Consider the following 11,015-nt stretch of genomic DNA (forward strand, 5'->3'; position numbering starts at 1 on the left):
AAAGCAAACTGAGTTAGTTACAGGGCCCAAACTGTTTACACAACCCATGGAAGAAAATGTGCCATCTTTCAGATGTATCATCGGTCTTTAATACGAGGAAGTTTGTTGTCAAAGCAAACTATAATCTTGCCATCTGACAGCTCATTATTAAGAAACAACCAGAACTGAATTTATTACTGTAGTTTAGAATTGGTTCATCTGCAAATTAAAGTTCTTTGTTCACTTGTGACAGGTTGCTTATGAGGCATCTGTCATGGCATGCCAAATGGGCTAGCATTTTAAAAGTGTAATGTGATAACAATTAACCTATAATTCCTTCTCCCAATCATTTCCCCTTTCAATTTTATTAGATAAACTTATCATGAAAGAGAATGGAGAGGGAATCATTCATGTGATTTTCTTATGAAGTGACACACTGCATTCTCCTTGTGATTGCACAATCTACTGTTTTTTTATGGGAGTACATTTCCCCAAATGAAGATGATTTCTTTTATGGAATGTGGTAATTTGAGGGTGAGCAAAGTCACCTTTTTGAAAAATTTTATTGATACCTTCTCCTTAACCAATATGCCCTTCCCTCTTCCCTACCCAGTGAGCTTTTCTTTTTTAAAAAATTTATTTATTTATTCAATTTTAGATTTCGACATTCATTTCCACAAAATTTTGAGTTCCAATTTTTCTCCCCATTCCTCCCCTCCCCCACCCCATAATCTAGCATTCTGATTACCTCTTCCCTCAATGCATCCTCCCTTCTATCACACTCCACCCTTCCCTTATCCCCATCTTCTCTCTTTTCTTGTAGGGCAAGATAAATTTCTATACCCCATTACCTGTGTTTCTTATTTCCCAGTTATATGCAATAATGATTCTCAACATTCGTTTCTAATACTTTGAATTCCAACTTCTCTCTCTCCCTCCCTCCCTACCCATCCCCACTGAGAAGGCAAGCAATTCAATATAGGCTATATATGTGTCATTTTGCAAAAGAGTTCCATAATAGTCATGTTGTGTAAGATTAACTATATTGTCCTCCATCCTGCCCTCTCCCTGCCTTTTATTCTATTCTCTCATTTGACCTTGTCCCTTCCCAAAAGTGTTTACTTCTAGTTACCCCCTTCTCCCATTTGCTCTCCCTTCTATCATACCCCTTACCCCACTTGTCCTCTCCTCCCTTACTTTCCTGCAGTGTAAGGTAGATTTTCATGCCAAATTTAGTGAGTATGTTATTCCCTCCTTAAGCCATGTGTGAAGAGTAAGCTTCACTTTTCCCCTCTTACCTCCTCCCTTTTCTCCTCCATTGAACAAGATTTTTCTTATTTCTTTTATGAGTTATAGCCTGCCCCATTTCATTTCTCCCTTTCTCTTTCCAATATTTTCCTCTCTCACCCCTTAATTTAATTTAATTTTTTATGGATATGATTTCTTCTGATTCAACTCAAGCTGTATTCTCTGTCTATATAACTGTGTGTGTATGTGTGTGTGTATGTGTGTGTGTGTGTAATCTCTCCACCCACCCAAATACTGAGAAACATCTCAAGAGTTACAAATATTATCTTTCCATGTAGGAATGTAAACAGTTCAGGTTCAGAAAGTCCTTTATGATTTTTCTTTCCTGTTTACCATTTCATGTTTCTCTTGATTCTTATATTTGAAAGTCAAATTTTCTGTTCAGTTCTGGTCTTTTCATCATGAATGCTTGAAAGTCCTCTATATCATTGAATGACCATTTATTTCTTCAAAGTATTATACTCAGTTTTGCTGGGTAGATGATTCTTGGTTTTAATCCCAGTTCCTCTGACTTCTAGAATATCCTATTCCAAGCCTTTCGATCCCTTAATGTAGAAGCTGCCAGATCCTGTGTTATCCTGTTATTGTATTTCCACAATACTTGAATTGTTTCTTTCTAGCTGCTTACAATATTGTCTCCTTGACCTGGGAACTCTGAAATTTGGCCACAATATTCCTAGGAGTTTCTCTTTTCAGGTCTCTTTCAGGAGGTGATCGATGGATTCTTTCAATATTTACTTTGCCTTCTGGTTCTAAAATATCAGGGCAGTTTTCCTTGATAATTTCATGGAAGATAATGTCTAGAGTCTTTTTTTGATCATGACTTTCAGGTAGTCCCATAATTTTTAAATTGTCTCTCCTGGATCTATTTTCCAGGTCAGTTGTTTTTCCAATGAGATGTTTCACATTATCTTCTATTTTTTTCAGTCTTTTGGTTTTGTTTTTTAACTTCTTGGTTTATCTCATAGTCATTAGCTTCCCTGAACTCCAGTCTCTCATTTAAAGACCTATTTTGTTCAATGAGCTTTTGAACCTTCTTTTCCATTTGGCTACTTCTGCTTTTTAAAGCCTCCTTTTCCTCATTGGCTTTTTGGACCTCTTTTTCCAATTTAGTTAGCCTATTTTTAAAAGGGTTATTTTCCTCAGCATTGTTTTTTGGTTCTCCTTTATCAGGCTGCTGACTTGCTTTTCAAGCTCTTCTATGGCTTGAACCCATTTCATATTAATTTTGGAGGTACTGGAGACAGAAGCCTTGCCTTCCTCTGACAGTATGCCTTGTTCTTCCTCACCTGAAAGGATGGAAGGGGACACTTGTTCACCAAGAAAGTAACCTTCTATGGTCTTATTTTTTTCCCCTTTTTTTGGGCATTTTCCCAGCCAGTTACTTGACTTCTGAGTCCTTTGTCAAGAGGAGGGTCCTAGTGCTCCTCCTTCCCCCAGTACCTTGCTCAAGGCTGAGGTTCAAATCAGTTGCTCAGTTCCCTCAGAAGCTTTAAGCTGGGCTGCCTGGATAATGGACCCAGGCTGTTTCAGTGGCCACTATAACCATCTGCCACCAGCTGCTGCTGCTGCTGCTACTGCCTCTACCACTGCCTGGGGCCAGTGCTGTGAGAACCTGGTTCCCCTCTCACCTAGCTGGGAAAGCCCTCCCACACTGACCTTTGGAGGTTTCTTTGTCACTTGTGGGTTGAGGGATCTGGGACCCTCCCTTCTGAGAATTCTGCCCTGAGGGTCTGTTCAGGTCCTGTTACTCCCAGAGTCGTGTGATCAGGGCTTGGCTCTATTCAGCTCAGTGTTCCATGAGAGAGACCTTTCCTGTCTGCCTTTCAGGTTACCTTTGACTGGAAACCTCTTTCACTCTGTTGTTCTGTGGCTTCTGCTACTCTAAAGTTTGTTGAGTCATTTTTTTACAGGTATTTTGTGGGCTGTGGAGGAAGTGCTAGAGTATATGCATCTTTCTACTCCGCCATTTTGGCTCCACCCCCCTTGAGTTTTTCTTTGTAACAGAGTTGAAAACAAAAATATAGTCCAGTGAAAATAATCAATATATTTATTGTCTGATGACATATATAACTATACATTTCTGGAGTATATCACATCTTCAACACCATTAGGGTGAATGTGGTACATTTTTAAATGACAAAATTTTTTTGATAAGACATCAGAGGGGCAAGAACTATGTTCAATCCACACATTCTACACACATTAAAAAAATTCAATTCAATAAATATTGATTAAATACTTATTATATAAGAAACACTGTACTAAGCTTTAAACAGTCACTGTCCTCAAGGAACTTATATTGTATAAGGATGGATTGAAACAACATGTATACATATAAGTAAACACAATGTATCTACAAAGTAGTTTCTGAACCAACTATAATATTTTATATGTGAATATGCAGATTTTGGGCATGGGGAGATTGACCCCTGAACAAACATGAAATTTAAGAAGCATGAAGAAAATCACCTGGAATGTGACGTGCTTGTACTATAGGGTGATCATGGTTATGAAACCTAGACCATTTCTTTTTCTGTTTCCTATTACATTTTAAAGTTCATATCCTGTGTTGGATTGTAAATAATTTGGATTTGATAATTTGGAAAATCATGGGAAAGTGATCATACCAGGACTTATGAAAAGAAGTCCCAGAAATAAAATGGAGAAAGTCATGTCTTTGAAAAAGAGTCCTATATCTGAAAAATAAATTTTTCAACATATGAAACATATACCTTACTCAGAAATTATAAATATGTATCTAATATAAAAAATATGAAGTAAAAATTTGCTTACATGGTGGAAATTTCTTTTGTTACTATCAATGTACTTACTTTGAGCAGTAAAATATACAAGAAATATTGTATGCATTTATTTAATGAAAGGTATTGCACTTCTCTTTCCCAGACTGCAAAAGGAAACTTTCCCATTCTCAAAAAGCCAGTGAAATGTCATAAATGATGGATTTCTCCCTGGGGGCCAATTCTTTTATTAAAGTGGTCTACTCTTAGGATCTGTGGCTTTTTAACCATGAAAATCTACAAAAATCAAAGCAACTTCAGTGTTCTGGGACCAAAAGAATTTATGAGTTAGGCATTCCCCTTGTTTTGAGTGATTAGAACGTCACAGCAGCTTTTGGCCTCTTGATCACAAAAAAATATTATTTAAGCCTAGTTTCTAAATGATACCAGGAACACAGGGCTCCATATATCCATTTTAAAAGCATACCAATGGGGATGAAAAATATAGTGATTATTTTCTTTCTGCTTGTATTCCATGTTCCTGAGAAAGAGTCCCAAATATGTTAAATGTTAAATTCCTTCTCTTTCCCCTAAGTAACCTAGCTGGACATGAAGGAAAAGAGGATCTTTTTATTCTCAGTTATGTCTTTTCTCAATCTGTGATTTCCTTGCTCTTCAGAGATATGAGAATATCAAAATAGGATTACAGATTTAGAATTGGAAAGGACTTCAGAGTCCAGCTCATTCCAACTCTATTTTTTAGAAGAATTGAGGGAAAAGGAAGTTAAATGATTCAGCCAGTCACATTGCTAGTAAGTAGGATTTGAACTCAGGCCTTCTTGACTCTAGATCTGACACTCTATCTGCTATGCCAGTCATGTCAAACTCACATGGAAATAGGGGCCACGAAACCATACGTTCGGATCACTGAAGGCTGCATATTGACTTAGAAAATCACATATTAGTATTATCTATGATATATTTTATTCGAATTTATTTTGTTGTTTTATTTATTTTTTAAATCCATTTATTTATTTACTTTTTCTAACTAGATCTCAATTATATTGTAATTAGGTTTTATTGGTAGTGTTGAGGGGCCTGGGTTGCCTATATGCAAAGATATTTAACACCTATATACTACACAATACTTCATGCTAGTATTAAATAAAAGATAACTCTTTTCACTTAAGGGAAGCTAAACCACAAATTTTCCTTCATATTAGAAAGGTACTGCTTTAGTTTTGGTAGCAAATATATTTGATATAAAAACATGATGAATAAAAAATGCTGATAATAATGCAGTTGTTTCTTTGAATGATCCTAATGAAGGATTTCAAATTCAACAACAAATATTAAATGCACCTTTTGAATTTTTGAGGTTTTGAAGAATGATGAATAGTTTGTCAGAGCTGGCTGTAGGCAAGACTGGGAAGGATCTATATTTTATTTTTGAAGGCTATCTACCTTCTTTTATGTACCCTCTGTGCCCTGGTAATACCTTCATGAGGTGAGGGCAAGAGGGAAAGCAAATAAGCATTTATATCACATATCTAGTGCTTGCTATATTCCAGGCACTGTGCTAAGCATTTTACCAATATCTCATTTCATTCATGCAAAAACTGTAAGAGATAATTGCTGCTATTATCCCCATTTGGCAGCTGAGACAACTGGCAAATATGTTAAGTAACTGGTCCAGGGTCAAACGCCGAGTCTGAGGTCAAATTTGAACTCAAGTCTTCCTGATTCCACTGTAAGCCCAGTGGAAATCATCTAGCTGCCTTCATGCTGCCCAAAGGCCTCCGACTTTGGAGTCTCATTTGGACCTAATCTTCTGAGAAGCTCCTTATGCTCTGAATCAGTCCTGACTCTTGCTCCCCTCAAGGGATGATGCATTTTAAATTGGAAGCAACTTGAGAAATCAACCATGGTTATCCTTTCCACATCATGGGGAGGGGGCTTTAGAGAGTGTGGAGCCCCTGCAATCTGGAAAATCTGTGTAAATTTTTTTGGCCCTCCTTTCTTATCAGAGAAGAAGTCTGAATTATTATGGTGTTAAAAGATAAAATATGTTGACATCATACAATACCATACATAAATTTTATGCATTTCTGAGTTTCTATCATAGATTCCCAAAGTGACAATAATACCCCTGTGGGGAACTAGAATGACTCAGAGGGGCTGTAAAAAAGGGGCTGTTAAAAGCATAAGGAAAGAAGAGAGGAAAATTTTGAAAAAAAAAATTTGCACATGTTTCATCTGTTGTATAATAGAGTTAAAGTCATAGTGGTTATATTATTTCCAAATAAATAAACAAAATGCAAGTTACAACCAAAGTCTGCAGACAGGTCTTAACAAGCAAGTGTCAGTGGACAAGCATGCCATGCACCATCAGGAAGTTCAGCATGCATTGGCAGGAATATATTCATGTAATGACTTGTTTACAATATGATACTATAAGGTTACATGAAATAATATTGCATCATCAAAATTTCAATGAGAAAAAACCCCACAAATTTACAATAAATTATTAAATTTAAGATGCATCATTAAGTATACATATATTATATTTTTTGAAATGACACAATTTTTTAAAAATAAACTGTTTAAGGGTTAAGGAATGTAAATTTTCAAGGGGGTGCTGAGTAATTTTTTTTTGAAAAAGGGGCGATAGGCCAAATAAGTTTGGGAACCACTGTTCTAAACTTTTTCTGTGTCATCTGCTGGCCTTTGCATGTCATCTGTAGCTTCTACAAAGCTCATCAAAAATTCCCACTTAATTTCTTATGCTGACCCATGATGTAATGAAACTGCAATGGGGAAAGTTGCAATGTGGAAGGGATAACTATGCAGTTATTCAATGCTTTCATTTTACTGAGGCCTAGAACTAAGGCCTAGAAGTTTAAGTGACATAGGTTTTTAAAGGCAGGTCGCTCCCAATCCAGTGTCCTAGGTGACTGAAAAGAGAAGTCATCAGCTTACATAACATTTTCATTTGACTCTCCAGCAACCCTGTGAGGCAAGATTATAAGATCACAGTGGGCTGGACTGCTGATATCACTGCTATAAAAAATCCAGAATTAGCCTCATCTCTGCAGCTCATGACCTCAGATTGCTGCTTGAGAGGTTAAGGGATTTCCCCAGGGTTACAATGCTAGTATGTTTCAGAGGTAACGCTTGAACCTGGATTTTGTTAGCTATGAGAGTGTCTCTCAATCCACTGTTCCCCACCGCCTCCTTTCATAGATCCCTAAGTGGAATACATCTAGTTCAATGTCTGTTTTACACATGAGGAAAGTGAGGGTCAGGGTGAGGCATGACTTGCCTGAGGTCATACAGTTAATTTGCAGTACAGTCTGACCTTGATCCCAGACCCATTTGGCTCCAAATTGGCTCTCAGGTAGGATGAGAGTTTGCTGAAGTTCTGAAATGTTAAATGAGTTGACCATCTAGCATTACACAGTTAACAAGGATCAAAGCCAGGAGTGAAACCAAGTTCTGCTGACTTCTGGTCCAAATCTTTTCCTCCTGCCCCAGGCTGACTCCCAACTTACTATATAATATTTACATTTTAACAAGACCGTTGAATTCTGTGGAGTAGAAAATGAGGGAATTATAGTTATTGCTTCATGGTAAGAATGATAAAGGAAGAGATGTTCTTTAGGCAAAAGATTTTTTCAGTGTGTCTTAAATCACCCCACATGGCTATGTATTCTTCTCAGTCAGTATCTTTTAAGAAAACAGCATGTCATGGCACTGTGGCTTGGTTTGGACCAATGACTGCAGTTTCCACCTCAATTCTACTGCTGATTTACTATATGGCCTTAGATAGGTTATTTTGATTCTCTGAACCTCCTTATCTATAAAATAATAATGCTTATTATATAGATCTTTATATGTGTGTTCTCATTTGATCCTTACAACAGCTTTGTGAGATAGATGCTATTATTGGTCCCATTTTACAGATGAGGAAACTGAAACTGAAAGAGACTTGACTTGTTTTAAGGTGTCTGAGGCATAATTTGAACACTACCCTACCTAAAATGAAGAGATAGTATTAGAAAATTATTAAGATCCATTATAATTTTCCCATCTTATGATCAAGATCATCCTTCTGAGACCCAGCTTAGTGGTGACTTAATTAGAGACCTGTTCTGGCCCTAGCCACTCAATCAGCAGCTCCAGGAAAGCCTGGTAGTTTGTTCCTTTTGAAAATTCTGGAATTTCATTTTATATTCAGTAAGATATTTTTATGTTTTTTTGGAGCGGGCAGTTGTCTTCCTAATTACAATCATATAACCAGTGAGCTAAACAGCTGGGGGTGAAAAGAACTCTGATAATGTTATATATGCTAAGAGTTTTCACTCTAGATTAACTCATTGAACTAACAATTCTGATTTTAAGCATTGAATGTTTGATTGTGAAGCATTTTCCTTATGAGAGAAAGAGTCTATATGAGTCTGGAGCACCTATTCAAAACATGATGTGAAAGCAAACAGAATGTGTGATTTCAACAAGTTGTTACCCTAGGGTGTTGCAAAAATCTTTAAAGCATTCCAGGATGTTGTTAATGCAACTGATACGTTAGAGAGTGCTAACTACTGCTTGACGTCATTGGTGAGCCAGCCTAACCCTGGCATTTGGGTGTGTTCTCATGATGTCTGGGATGAATACTTGATGTTCAATTAAAAAGAGATTTGAAAGGCATTATTGCTGCTGACATTCAGCACCTGATTATGGGAAATACCCAGCCCCTTCAATGTCAACCCCAAACCCTGCTTCTTTGAAAGCTTGCTACCATGCAGAATGAAAACCTAACCTGGAGATATCTAAAACATGCAGGTGATTCCTTAGCAGTCTATCACATTATTTCCCCTGGGAATAGTAACCTCCAACTCAACTTTTTCAGACAGTCACATTCAATTTCTTATTGAATTAGTCATATGTAGGTCATATTTAATCACGTAAGCAGCCTTAGTAGTTAAAGCATTGGCCTCAGAGGAAGGAAAACCTGAGTTCAAGTCCAGGCTAAGGCACGTATTGGTGTATAACCCTAGGAAAGTCATTTAATCTCTTAATGTCTTGGTTAGCTCTTTAAGACTTATAAATTGAAAATTATGTACCTTCCTACATCACTGAAACACATTTCCTCAGAAGGAGATAACCAATCTAGTAAAAAAAAAATCCTGTGGGAATTTTATTTCATAGATTAACCTTTATTTGCTTAACATTTATATATTATGAACATATATGTATATATATATGTGTCTGTGCATATATTCATGTATATACACACATATATTATATATACATATATGTATATAAAATTATGGAGACAGAAGGAGAATAAGGTTGAAGAGCTTACAATATTGTGGAGAAGACAGGGTGAATTCATATGAGACCTATCTGTAAGGACACAAAAGGGTATATAATCAAGAATATTAAGAGATTTATAGTCACCAAAAGAAAAGGTCAAAGGATCATAGATGTTAATAGCTCTTGAACAGAAAGGAAGCTCAGAGACCATCTAGTTCAATGTCATTATTTCACAGATGAGCAAACTGAGGCCCTGGGAAGTTAAATGAGTTTTTTTTGAGGCAATCAGTTAAAGTGACTTACCCAGGGTCACACAAGAGAGTAAGCGTCTGAAACCAGATTTGAACTCAGGTTCTCCTGTCTCCAAGGATGGTGCTCTATCTACTGTGCCACCTAGCTGCCCCTAAAAGACTTTTCTGAGGTCACATAGATAGCAGTCATCAGAGGTGGAATAAGAGATCTGAGTCTATGCTCAATGTAAGCAAAAATTTAGAGACCAGATGAAGGCTTTTCCATATGATGTGCCAACTCCATACCTTCATTATTGGTCAAACATACTATGTACCTTCATTACTGACAACCAGAGAATAAGATGCTCGGTGGAAAGTGAAGACTCTCAGCCCAGCGTTCCATTATATAGTGAGTCTGGAACTCAATTGCTACTAGTAAATAATTTTCTTTTAAAATTTCCTTTAAAAATCTCTTTTGGCATTTTAAAACATGGGATAATATTGTAGATTTAGGGTGAAAGGGACCTTAGATGCCATCAATTTTATTTCTGAGGAAATGGAGACAAAGAGAGGTTAAGTGACTGACCAGGTTATATCACTAACCAAGAAATGTCTAAGGTCTTTGTGTTTCTAATCCAGTTCTGTCTGCACTATGCCACACTGATGCAATATTCTCACAAGGCGCCTTCTAGACCTGTCCTTATGCTCTGAGATTGCAAGCTACTGGGTGGTCTTGCATCTCAGCGATATTTCACCCTTGAGGTTTGGCTTTAAGAGAATAGAAAGAGATTTAACATCTAGCTAACGAACTCTGGTATGATTATCTCTGCTTACATGATGAGCTTTAAAAGTAATAGGAATTGATTTTAGAGACAGTAGCCCATACTTTTATGTGTAGACCTTAGCTTCAGACCCCTGGTTGGCACAATGGAAGGACTATTTTAAACTGAGGAACAGTGAAGGACTGCATCTTTAAAAACCAATATTATTAGGAATCATGGCAGCAAATGTGATTTGCTGGTGGTAAATTGAAATCACTGATTAAATTACATCTCTGGCTAATAAATTCCGAGGAGAGCAGTCCACAGCCAGTGCCAGCGGAACACCGCCCTGAGACATTAAATAAAGGTTATCTGATTGATGAGGAAGATAAATCAGGGTAGGAACACATGGTTGGTTAATGTGCTCCTGTGCCATTGTTTCTAGCTAGAGTCAAGGGATCCTTGAATCTTGCACACTCAGCCACACAATCCTCATGACTCCTACTTTCTTAGTCAATCTCAGAGCAACTTATAGTTGGAGATGCTGAGGGAGAAACTAACAACCAAAAGCACTTCACTATCACGATACGTAGATGGATCTGTGGCTTCATCGATGGAGATATTCTCTCCAGTGATGCAAACTGCAGTTCACCCATTGTTGTATGTTCTGTGCTCCTTTTCTC

This window comes from Notamacropus eugenii, chromosome 2 (genome assembly GCF_028372415.1).
Source record: "Notamacropus eugenii isolate mMacEug1 chromosome 2, mMacEug1.pri_v2, whole genome shotgun sequence".
Classification (NCBI taxonomy): Eukaryota; Metazoa; Chordata; class Mammalia; order Diprotodontia; family Macropodidae; genus Notamacropus; species Notamacropus eugenii.